Source organism: Tachypleus tridentatus, chromosome 10 (genome assembly GCF_004210375.1).
Source record: "Tachypleus tridentatus isolate NWPU-2018 chromosome 10, ASM421037v1, whole genome shotgun sequence".
Classification (NCBI taxonomy): domain Eukaryota; kingdom Metazoa; phylum Arthropoda; class Merostomata; order Xiphosura; family Limulidae; genus Tachypleus; species Tachypleus tridentatus.
The window spans coordinates 109,475,191-109,486,550 of record NC_134834.1 but is presented as its reverse complement, the minus strand read 5'-3'; the positions used below and the strand labels follow the sequence as shown (position 1 = coordinate 109,486,550).

General features: G+C 31.4%; 1 long non-coding RNA gene across 1 annotated transcript; it reads right to left on the bottom strand.

Annotated features, from left to right (window-relative positions):
• Positions 1–7,487: 7,487 nt before the first annotated feature.
• On the bottom strand, positions 7,488–10,340 carry LOC143228176 (uncharacterized). The gene is made up of 3 exons (XR_013015239.1): positions 10,271–10,340; positions 9,580–9,649; positions 7,488–7,827 (listed from the first exon to the last, which is right to left on the bottom strand). It is a non-coding gene; the product is annotated as an uncharacterized LOC143228176 (long non-coding RNA).
• Positions 10,341–11,360: the final 1,020 nt, after the last annotated feature.

The window sequence follows — 11,360 nt, the reverse complement described above, 5'->3', positions numbered from 1 at the left end:
CTCTTTCTCCTAATGACAGAATGCTTGGTGTGACCTGTATTACACTCAGATTACCTCATGACCATACTGTACCGGTAGACATACACTTCGTCAACAGTAACGAGATACTTCTCTTTCTTACATGACAGAATGCTTGGTGTGACCTGTATTACACTCAGATTACCTCATGACCATACTGTGCCGGTAGACATACACTTCGTCAACAGTAACGAGATACTTCTCTTTCTTACATGACAGCATGCTTGGTGTGACCTGTATTACACTCAGATTACCTCATGACCATACTGTGCCGGTAGACATACACTTCGTCAACAGTAACGAGATACTTCTCTTTCTAACATGGCAGAATGCTTGTTGTGACTTGTATTACACTCAGATTACCTCATGACCATACTGTGCCGGTAGACATACACTTCGTCAACAGTAACGAGATACTTCTCTTTCTAACATGACAGAATGCTTGGTGTGACCTGTATTACACTCAGATTACCTCATGACCATACTGTGCCACCGGTAGACATACACTTCGTCAACAGTAACGAGATACTTCTCTTTCTTACATGACAAGAATGCTTGGTGTGACCTGTATTACACTCAGATTACCTCATGACCATACTGTACCGGTAGACATACACTTCGTCAACAGTAACGAGATACTTCTCTTTCTTACATGACAGAATGCTTGGTGTGACCTGTATTACACTCAGATTACCTCATGACCATACTGTACCGGTAGACATACACACTTCGTCAACAGTAACGAGATAGTTCTCTTTCTTACATGACAGAATGCTTGGTGTGACCTGTATTACACTCAGATTACCTCATGACCATACTGTGCCGGTAGACATACACTTCGTCAACAGTAACGAGATACTTCTCTTTCTTACATGACAGAATGCTTGGTGTGACCTGTATTACACTCAGATTACCTCATGACCATACTGTGCCGGTAGACATACACTTCGTCAACAGTAACGAGATACTTCTCTTTCTTAGATGGCAGAATGCTTGGTGTGACCTGTATTACACTCAGATTACCTCATGACCATACTGTGCCGGTAGACATACACTTCGTCAACAGTAACGAGATACTTCTCTTTCTTACATGACAGAATGCTTGGTGTGACCTGTATTACACTCAGATTACCTCATGACCATACTGTGCCGGTGGACATACACTTCGTCAACAGTAACGTGATACTTCTCTTTCTAACATGGCAGAATGCTTGGTGTGACCTGTATTACACTCAGATTACCTCATGACCATACTGTACCGGTAGACATACACTTCGTCAACAGTAACGAGATAGTTCTCTTTCTTACATGACAGAATGCTTGGTGTGACCTGTATTACACTCAGATTACCTCATGACCATACTGTGCCGGTAGACATACACTTCGTCAACAGTAACGAGATAGTTCTCTTTCTTACATGACAGAATGCTTGGTGTGACCTGTATTACACTCAGATTACCTCATGACCATACTGTACCGGTAGACATACACTTCGTCAACAGTAACGTGATACTTCTCTTTCTTAAAAGTGATGCTCGTGTTTTGTGAAAATGAAAAAAACAAAATATTTTGATGGGTACAGTAACATCGTGGTTTGTGTGGGTTGTTTGAAGATTTATGAAAACAAATAAGATTGTAATGTTTGTTGATTTGTTGGTTCTGAGTGGCAAAACTAGCAGGCAACACAGCCACAGCGCACGTGAGAAAACACCACGAGCCAGTAGATCTAGTTCTAACGTCCTCTCCTGGAAACCGAATTCTCCGTCCCAGAAAAGATGATCACCACAGATCGATTTATTTGAAGTTATACACTATAGTACATAGGTTGATAACAATATAACGTGATAAGAACCTATTTAACATTGACAATATTTGATAGAACTATTGAACATATATGGTATAATGTGTGTCTGCTAGCAGTAAAACTAATGTAAAATATAAAATTGGTTAGCACATGAAGCGTAATCTTAATGGTATATATTATAAGTGTTTCACAGAGAGCGCTAGTGTAGACAATTACTGATAGTGTATAACAACATCTACTAAATCTTCAGCACTACAAAGTGTATCAAATATTATTTATTTTTGATTAATAGTTTAACAATAAAATACATCAGAATATTAACAACAAACTATAATGATTTAAGATAAATAAGCAACACTAGTTTATATGTGACTAAATAATAACATTAATTTTAAACATCTTAGTATCAGACATTTTACCGCATGAGACATTCAATACAATGAAAACACATTTTCCATTATTTACTAGTAATTGAAGTTCAAGGTTCATCTTTAATGATAGTTCAACTATATATGTTTTAAAATAGACTCCTCTAACTTTAAAGTGTCTCGTTACTTAATAAAGTAGATATGTTGTCTGTGGTTAATCACTACACTCTAACTAACACTGCTATTCATTATTCATCATTAGTTACATAAAATAAGATACTAAACGACTTCCTATTCTTTGTAATTTATATTTTGTTTATAGTATCAACTTTTCAACTGTATAGGATTCTAAATAGACTAACACCAGAAAAACATATTGTTATATCACAGTGTAAGAATATGTTTTGTATGTAATAACTGGTGCATAATAATACTGTAGATACTTCCATTATATGAGAGACATTTAATAAAATACCAGATGACTTCCTGTACTTGTTTGTTATGGAAATAAGCACAATGTTATACAATGGGCTATCTGTGCTAAGCCTACCATGGGTATCGAATCCCGGTTTTAAGCGGTGCTTTTTGTACTTTAACACATTGGTTTTATTTCATGTTCCGGCATTAAGATAATCACATGTAACTTGCTGTATAACCAAACTCAAGAAACTTATTATCCGTATACTAATGACACATTAAACTTGATACCAACAATAAGACATTACACTATTTGGTTCAGTAAATGAAAACTCACAAATCCTTTAAAATGTACTATTTCACACTTATGTATGTCGAATTATATTCATGTGGTCAGTGTTTGAAGAAACGTTTCCATGTGTAAACTATTTTCAGTTCCTACTCTAGGTCCTCCAGCGACAAACTCCAAACAACTACGTTTGTTAAAAATCTGTTGGTTTTGTAAATACTTTATTAACTTCTAGAATCTACCATGTAAGCGTGGAAAGTTATTAGTGTTACGTTAAGTATTGTTCTTCAATCGCTCTCTTCCCAGTGGTAAGGAATTCAATATCAGCTTCAGTGTTTCTTCACATGATATGAATTGTTTTTTGTCTTCATTCAAACCTTTTCATTCACAAGTCGTTAAGTGTTGCTGTTGTCGTTAAGAATCAACGATAGGTTCAATACACACGTTTTACTTCTACTATTTGTTTAATTCATGAGACTAAATTCTAAAACAGCTAACCCATCGTCTTCACATAGTCTCCTATGGCACAGCGGTAAGTTTATGTAGTTACAACGTTCAAATGCGGTGTATTATTCACTAATGAACAAAGCAGATAGACCAGTGTGGCTTTGTTCTTATAAAAAACAACAACATATTTTTTATCGTTATGTCATATCAGAGAAATAAAATATTCTGTGGTTCAGCTTTAATTTTATGAAATAAAACTCTAGAAACGGTTAGTATTAGAAACATCATCACGTGATTTAGACATTTTAATGATAATGTTAGAAACCTAGATAAACTCGATTTGTAGTATTACATATAGTTATAATTTTGTTTTATTTATTTTACTCAGTTATAAAGAAACAATGTTAAACACCTTTATTTAGAATACAAAGCGGATCACGATATTTAGTTTCAACTTTGAGCTCAACCTTAGGCAAAATAAAACATACCATTTGATCAAAATTACATAAGAAGCTTTTTCGTCAACGAGATCCGAACCATTAGCTCTCGGATTTATAGTTCTGAGCAAGTTAATGAGACCTGAAAATGAGTTTAGTAATTATTTTGTAACTGACACATAAAATATAATAAAAAAAAAGAAATAGCGAAATTAGAAGAATTCTTAACGTGACTGGAACTGAATTCTATATACTTTATTATTACAGTAAGTGACGCTACTTTTACAGTATTATATTGCTTTAAATTATATTTATGAGTAAAGTTGACATTCAGTTTTCAGTATTTTCATAATTATTGTAATTACGTGTTCCAAAATACTGACTCCATAATATTATATGAAATATAAATAAACATATTGATTCATAACAATAATATATAAGTATTATGAAATCCTTTGTCACTGTGTTATAATGAATTTTATTCGTCACTATCTCTCTATTTGTGAACCTAGCTAATAAACATCACTTCAATAAAACTGTTAAAATTACTTGAGTACTTAGGTCAACCAATGATGTTACTGAACACATCACAAAATATAATATTATTTCACACTTTCGTTAGTTTTGAGTTCGTCAATAAAACCTCCTTCTACTATTTGTTTGTAAACCAATCTTCTTTATTGTTTTCAGGATAACATCTTATGTAAAATTCAGTTATATATTTTAATTCAATACTATTCGTCAAGTTTAATTATAATACTATGATTACATGTATACATTCCAGATAGTACATGAAAAACCTAACCATCAGAATATAACACATTTAGACCAACTGTTGGATAAATATAACCTGGGTATAATACAAGGACAGTTGTGTAACCTGGGTAATAATACAAGGACAGTTGTGTAACCTGGATAATAATACAAGGACGGTTGTGTAACCTGGGTAATGATACAAGGACAGTTGTGTAGAGATTTTCTTCCTTCATCGACATGTGATGGGTCTGTGAGAAAATATCCATTGAGGGAAAGATTTGTGCATTACATTATTTCGAATATTCGTTAATCCGATTAAATATAATGTTCAAGGATTTAATTATTTTATTGATTTCAAAATAGAATTACGTTTAATTAGGAGTTATATTACCAATTTTGAATACAAAACTAATACTTATTGTATGTTACAACTTAATTTTGGAGTTAAAAAGCCTGAGATGGCCAGGTAATTAAGGTAATCGACTCGTAATTTGAAGGTTGCGGGTTCGATTCCTTATCCCACCCATCATGCTCTCCTCTTTCAGCCACGTTGGGTATTACTTACTTCCATTATTCGTTGGTAAAAGAGTAGTCCAAGAGTTAATAAGTAATTATCTAGTCTTACGTTACAAAATTGGGAACGTCTAGTGTAAATAACCCTCGTGTAATGTTGCGCCAAAAACGAACTAATTAAGCAGAAATGGCTTGTTTTTATTACACAGAAAATGAACTGCTGTTAATTTTTTTTTTTACTACAGTTGTTTCTTGTAATAAGCGGTCGTTCTACAAAGTAGGATATTCTATCTTAACCTGAAGATCACCTAGGAAACGTTGTTCTTATCAATAAAAAAAGTGTTGATACCCATAGTAGCCGTTCTGAGATACAAAGACAGGCATCATAGTGTTATTATCATTGACAAAATTATTATTTCAAGAGTTGTCTTCCTACACACCAGACGGAAGCTAATTTTGTGAAGAAATTTAACTCAACAAATATTGACTTCTTATATTTTAATCAAATACAGAATTGGTAAACACATTCAATATTATTAGATTTGTATTTTCAATAATCAGCTAAATTAACTTCGAGTAGGGGACCAAATGAACATCAGAATTAAAGTTTTGATGATTTAGAACATGTGAAATTTTACCAAATTATTGGAAAGTTTCCAAAAATATTAACCGAAACAAAAAACTTCCAGATTAAACTATCTTGATTTGATACATTAAATTTCATTATTTGTGTAATTATTGATTTAATACCTTCCAAAGTACATGGTAGACAACTAATAACCTATTACATAACCGACCCAACAAACTAATTACAAATGTGTTACAAAATGTGATATTTAACCATTCTTAATATGTAATATGACGTTTGAACACCGACATCTCATTCTTCTGGTTTATATTATTTTAATATAAACTATTACATAACCGACCCAACAAACTAATTACAAATGTGTTACAAAATGTGATATTTAACCATTCTTAATATGTAATATGTCGTTTGAACACCGACATCTCATTTTTTCTGGTTTATATTATTTTAATATAAACTATTACATAACCGACCCAACAAACTAATTACAAATGTGTTACAAAATGTGATATTTAACCATTCTTAATATGTAATATGACGTTTGAACACCGACATCTCATTCTTCTGGTTTATATTATTTTAATATAAACTATTACATAACCGAACCAACAAACTAATTACAAATGTGTTACAAAATGTGATATTTAACCATTCTTAATATGTAATATGTCGTTTGAACACCGACATCTCATTCTTCTGGTTTATATTATTTTAATATAAACTATTACATAACCGAACCAACAAACTAATTACAAATGTGTTACAAAATGTGATATTTAACCATTCTTAATATGTAATATGTCGTTTGAACACCGACATCTCATTCTTCTGGTTTATATTATTTTAATATAAACTATTACATAACCGACCCAACAAACTAATTACAAATGTGTTACAAAATGTGATATTTAACCATTCTTAATATGTAATATGTCGTTTTGAACACCGACATCTCATTCTTCTGGTTTATATTATTTTAATATAAACTATTACATAACCGAACCAACAAACTAATTACAAATGTGTTACAAAATGTGATATTTAACCATTCTTAATATGTAATATGTCGTTTGAACACCGACATCTCATTCTTCTGGTTTATATTATTTTAATATAAACTATTACATAACCGACCCAACAAACTAATTACAAATGTGTTACAAAATGTGATATTTAACCATTCTTAATATGTAATATGTCGTTTGAACACCGACATCTCATTCTTCTGGTTTATATTATTTTAATATAAACTATTACATAACCGACCCAACAAACTAATTACAAATGTGTTATAAAATGTGATATTTAACCATTCTTAATATGTAATATGTCGTTTGAACACCGACATCTCATTCTTCTGGTTTATATTATTTTAATATAAACTATTACATAACCGACCCAACAAACTAATTACAAATGTGTTACAAAATGTGATATTTAACCATTCTTAATATGTAATATGTCGTTTGAACACCGACATCTCATTCTTCTGGTTTATATTATTTTAATCTCTATTACTATTATTTTATTACTTTATGTGAGACTGGCGAAGGTAGGATAAGACTGACAGATGTAAGGTTCCTTAGTCACCTCCAAAATCTAGAGTATATTTTATATCCCACATTATAGTCTCTACACTGGAATTATTTCAATTTGTATATCATTTTTTATATCTGTTTTGGATTGTTGTTGGTTACAACAAACTAATATCAATCAGAGGTTTTGATTTCCTGTTTTTAACTCAGTCCTTAGTTGTGGTTCATTTAACTTAACACTTCAGTATTAATATTCTAGTTACACACACACATTTACCTTCCGTTGAGCAAGTGGTAAGGTGGAGAACTTATATTACTAAATTCCGGATTTCGATTCCCTGCGTGTTTTCAACTAAGATAGATCTTAGTCAGCTTTGTATTTAACAACAAGCAAAAACAAGATTTATTTGTATTATTTAGTTTTTTTATTGATAACAAAATTCCATATGGATTCTAAAGTATCCTCAGAACATATATCGCTTCCTTCTACGCTTTAAACCACATGCCTCCTGTTCTTCCAGGACCAAAAACCAGTTGCACTTCCACTTCCATATCGACCTCCATATCCATGACTATCAGAACAACAATAGAAAGGAGGAATATCACAGTGAACAAAATTTGTTGTACATGCGATGCCTTCTCGGAAATTCCCCACTAGTTCAGGTAGTAAACAAAGTAACGTCATTAGAATATATATCGCCTATAATATTTTATAATAATTTTAAAATCGTCACTGTTTATCTACTTGTGAAGCCCAACTAATAAACATAATATTCATAATGTTAAAATTACGTCAATACCAAGATCAACCGTTGATGTTACAGAACACGTCACAAAAAATAGTCATCTTTAACAGTTTCGTTAATTTGACGAGTTTGTCAGTAAAATCTATTATTATTAATCAATAAACCAATCTACTTTCTTGTTTCCAGAACAGTATCTTATATCAAATTTTAACTTTCCGTTGCGTCACTAAAAGTACATAAAATTTCTCTATAAAAACACATTAAAGTATTTCTCCGTTGGGTAACTTACACACTAAATACCGTATTTTACGCCTTAGTTAGAGGTTACATCGTGGAAGACGAACCCTGATTTGTGACAGAGAATTCTAATAAAAAATATTGACTTTGCAACTAACACTTTAATATATCCTTGACTTTCTTCAATTTACTGAGTAAACACATAATATATTCCACAGTATATCGACAATATTAGTTCAACTGTGTGTTTTATACTACTGAAGATACTTGTAATTTGTAAGTAGTGACATTATGATCTGTATGAGAGGCCGATATGAGTAGATCCCAAGCTAACCTCTTGTCGAGTTATTGATTATTAATTACGTCAATACCAAGATCAACCGTTGTTGTTACAGAACACGTCACAAAAAATAGTCATCTTTAACATGACTATTTTGACTTTCTTCTTTTCACCATAATGGTGAAAACACTGTTTGTATGAATTCAGTGTTAAAGAATTCATACTCTCACCTGGAGTTGATTCCAACAGTGTTGTATTTTTAATAAGATGCACAGTTCTGAGAACATCACAACCAATGAAAATGTTTGTCGTAACATTGACGTCAAGAATAAATTACAATATTATAGAGACAGATTGAACCAATAGGAAACTGAGTGATTATTTGTTATTTACATGTGATACATTTCTGTTAAAGTGGCTCATGTAGTGGTGGAAAGACTTTAAAACTGTAAGTGATGTCCCATCACCATTGTCTTGGGACACTCATGGGGATTTTAAGTTATTTTGAAAGAAAAAAATGTGCCTATTACATTGTATAAAATACGGTATATTGTTCTCACGGCTGTGGATTGTATGTCATAACAAACACGACCACAGCACAAGATCAATCATATAAACTGCTGTCGTATTAATGTAATTATTATTTTGTACACTCGTTAATTAACAACAAACACATCTGAAACAATTATCTGTTATTTTATTGTCTATGTTACTTACTTTCAGTTTGATATTAAGTTGTAGCAACAAATCCAATTTAAATTAAAATATTTACTTTAAAAGTTACAAGAACAAATTTTATAAAATGCATGGTTGTGTCACCCTGTGTTGCTGTTTTACACATGTAATCATTTTAAAATAATTTAATTTCTCACTTTAAATTGTTGTGAAATATATAGTCGTCAAGAGAAGTACTATTTATTACATTATTTCATTATAAACAATAATCGAATGTTTGTATACACGTTGTTATAAACTTACTTTCATTAAATATTATGTTACAAACCTCCGTTAATAACAAACAAGAAAATAAACATTGTGGCAGTTTCTTAAACGATAAAGACAAACGTAACTCATAATTGATATTTCTATCATACCATTTAAACTGTTTGCATGAATTTGGTGTCAAAGAATTCATACTCTCACCTGGAGTTGATTCCAACAGTGTTGTGAACATCAAAAGTATAATAATTGTTGTAGTCTTCATTTCTCTGATCTGTTAAAATCAGTATTAATACAGTTAGAGAAATGTGACTTTTAACAAAGCCTAAAATAAAAGCTCGACACTTAGTACAGCCCATGAATTCTATATCTTACTAGCTTCAGATATATTAGAACAGAGGTTCTTTTATAAACGGAAGTAGAGAGTTACAGAAGAAACAAGTTCCAGATTTATCACAGGAACACTAAAACCATTACAATAACTGGACAACATCTAATGAAAGATTTCTATATGATAAAAATTACATTTTGTAAATACCGTTTAACAACAAAAATAATTTTATATCGATTTTTTTTCTTTCTTGGAGGTTTCTCGAACTTAATAAAACATGAAAGTAAAAACTTCTTTATTAAAGAAAGTTTATATCTAAGAACAATACCAGATCGATCAACCAAAACACACAGAATTAAAGTTTAACAATGAATAGAAAAACGTTGAAGTTACCATGACTGCGGTAAAATATCGACTTATGAAATGAAAACAAAATATTAGTTTGTGTTAACATGATAAAAATAATTATTCAAATAAGTACTTAAGATCTGTACTTAGTTTAATATTCATTATAATTACTATTATAAAGAAATACTCTCAAACAAGATATAAAAATTATATTACCAAGGAGTGTTCAATGATTAGGTACTTCAACTACGTTTTATTGGGGTGTAAATATACAGTTAGACTAGGGTCATGATACTCAGCTTATATAGTCGTATTTTTAATGTTATGCACAGTTATAAGAACATCACAACCAATGAAAATGTTTCTCGTAACATTGACGTCAAGAATAAATTACAATATTATAGAGACAAATTGAACCAATAGGAAACTGAGTGATTATTTGTTATTTACATGTGATACATTTCTGTTAAAGTGGCTCATGTAGTGGTGGAAAGACTTTAAAACTGTAAGTGGTAATGAAGTTGTGTGATTAGGGTAGAATGGATAGTAACATGTAAGTAGTTGTGTTTCATGGATATTCACAAATGGCTTATATATCAATAAATCGTGTGGAACACATGTAGCTATTGTAACATTAGAACAAACGAGCCTCGATGTGCGATATTATAGGTAAAACGTAGTTATTTTAACTTTAGAATACACAGGAGTCTATAAAGACATTTATTTAACCATAAGTATACAGGCTAACTAAATGATTTTTATATCCTAATCATGTTGACACGCTGTTTGTTTCTTTGTTTGACTTAAATTTCCCACAAATTTATACGAGCATTATCTGCGCTAGCCGTCCTTAAGTTACGTGTGAGATAAGAAGGAAGTCTAATAGCCATCACCATCCACCATCAACTGTTAGTTACTTTTATTTACAAATTCTGCGATCAACCGTTACTTATAACGCATCTTTAGCTGAATGGGCAAACAAGTTTCATGAGTGGAAGATTCATACTCGTTACCTAAAGAATTCGAGTCACTCACCACCTAGCCGTATCTGGACGGTATACATACACTTAGTTCAGTGTGACGACATACTCTTGTTTGTCACATGACAGAAGTCATTTGTACAGTTTTATGATATACTACAGTTCCAAACATGTGAAACTCTTATCTAATTATTTATTATGGTTAATCTGTTGTCTTCTTTACATGTACATATTTAGAAAATTTAGAGATTACAAAATTTTCTTCTTCTGAGGTTCTCAGAGGACAAAGTTTCTCATCATTTTGATGTTGTTTTGTGTGGAAATAA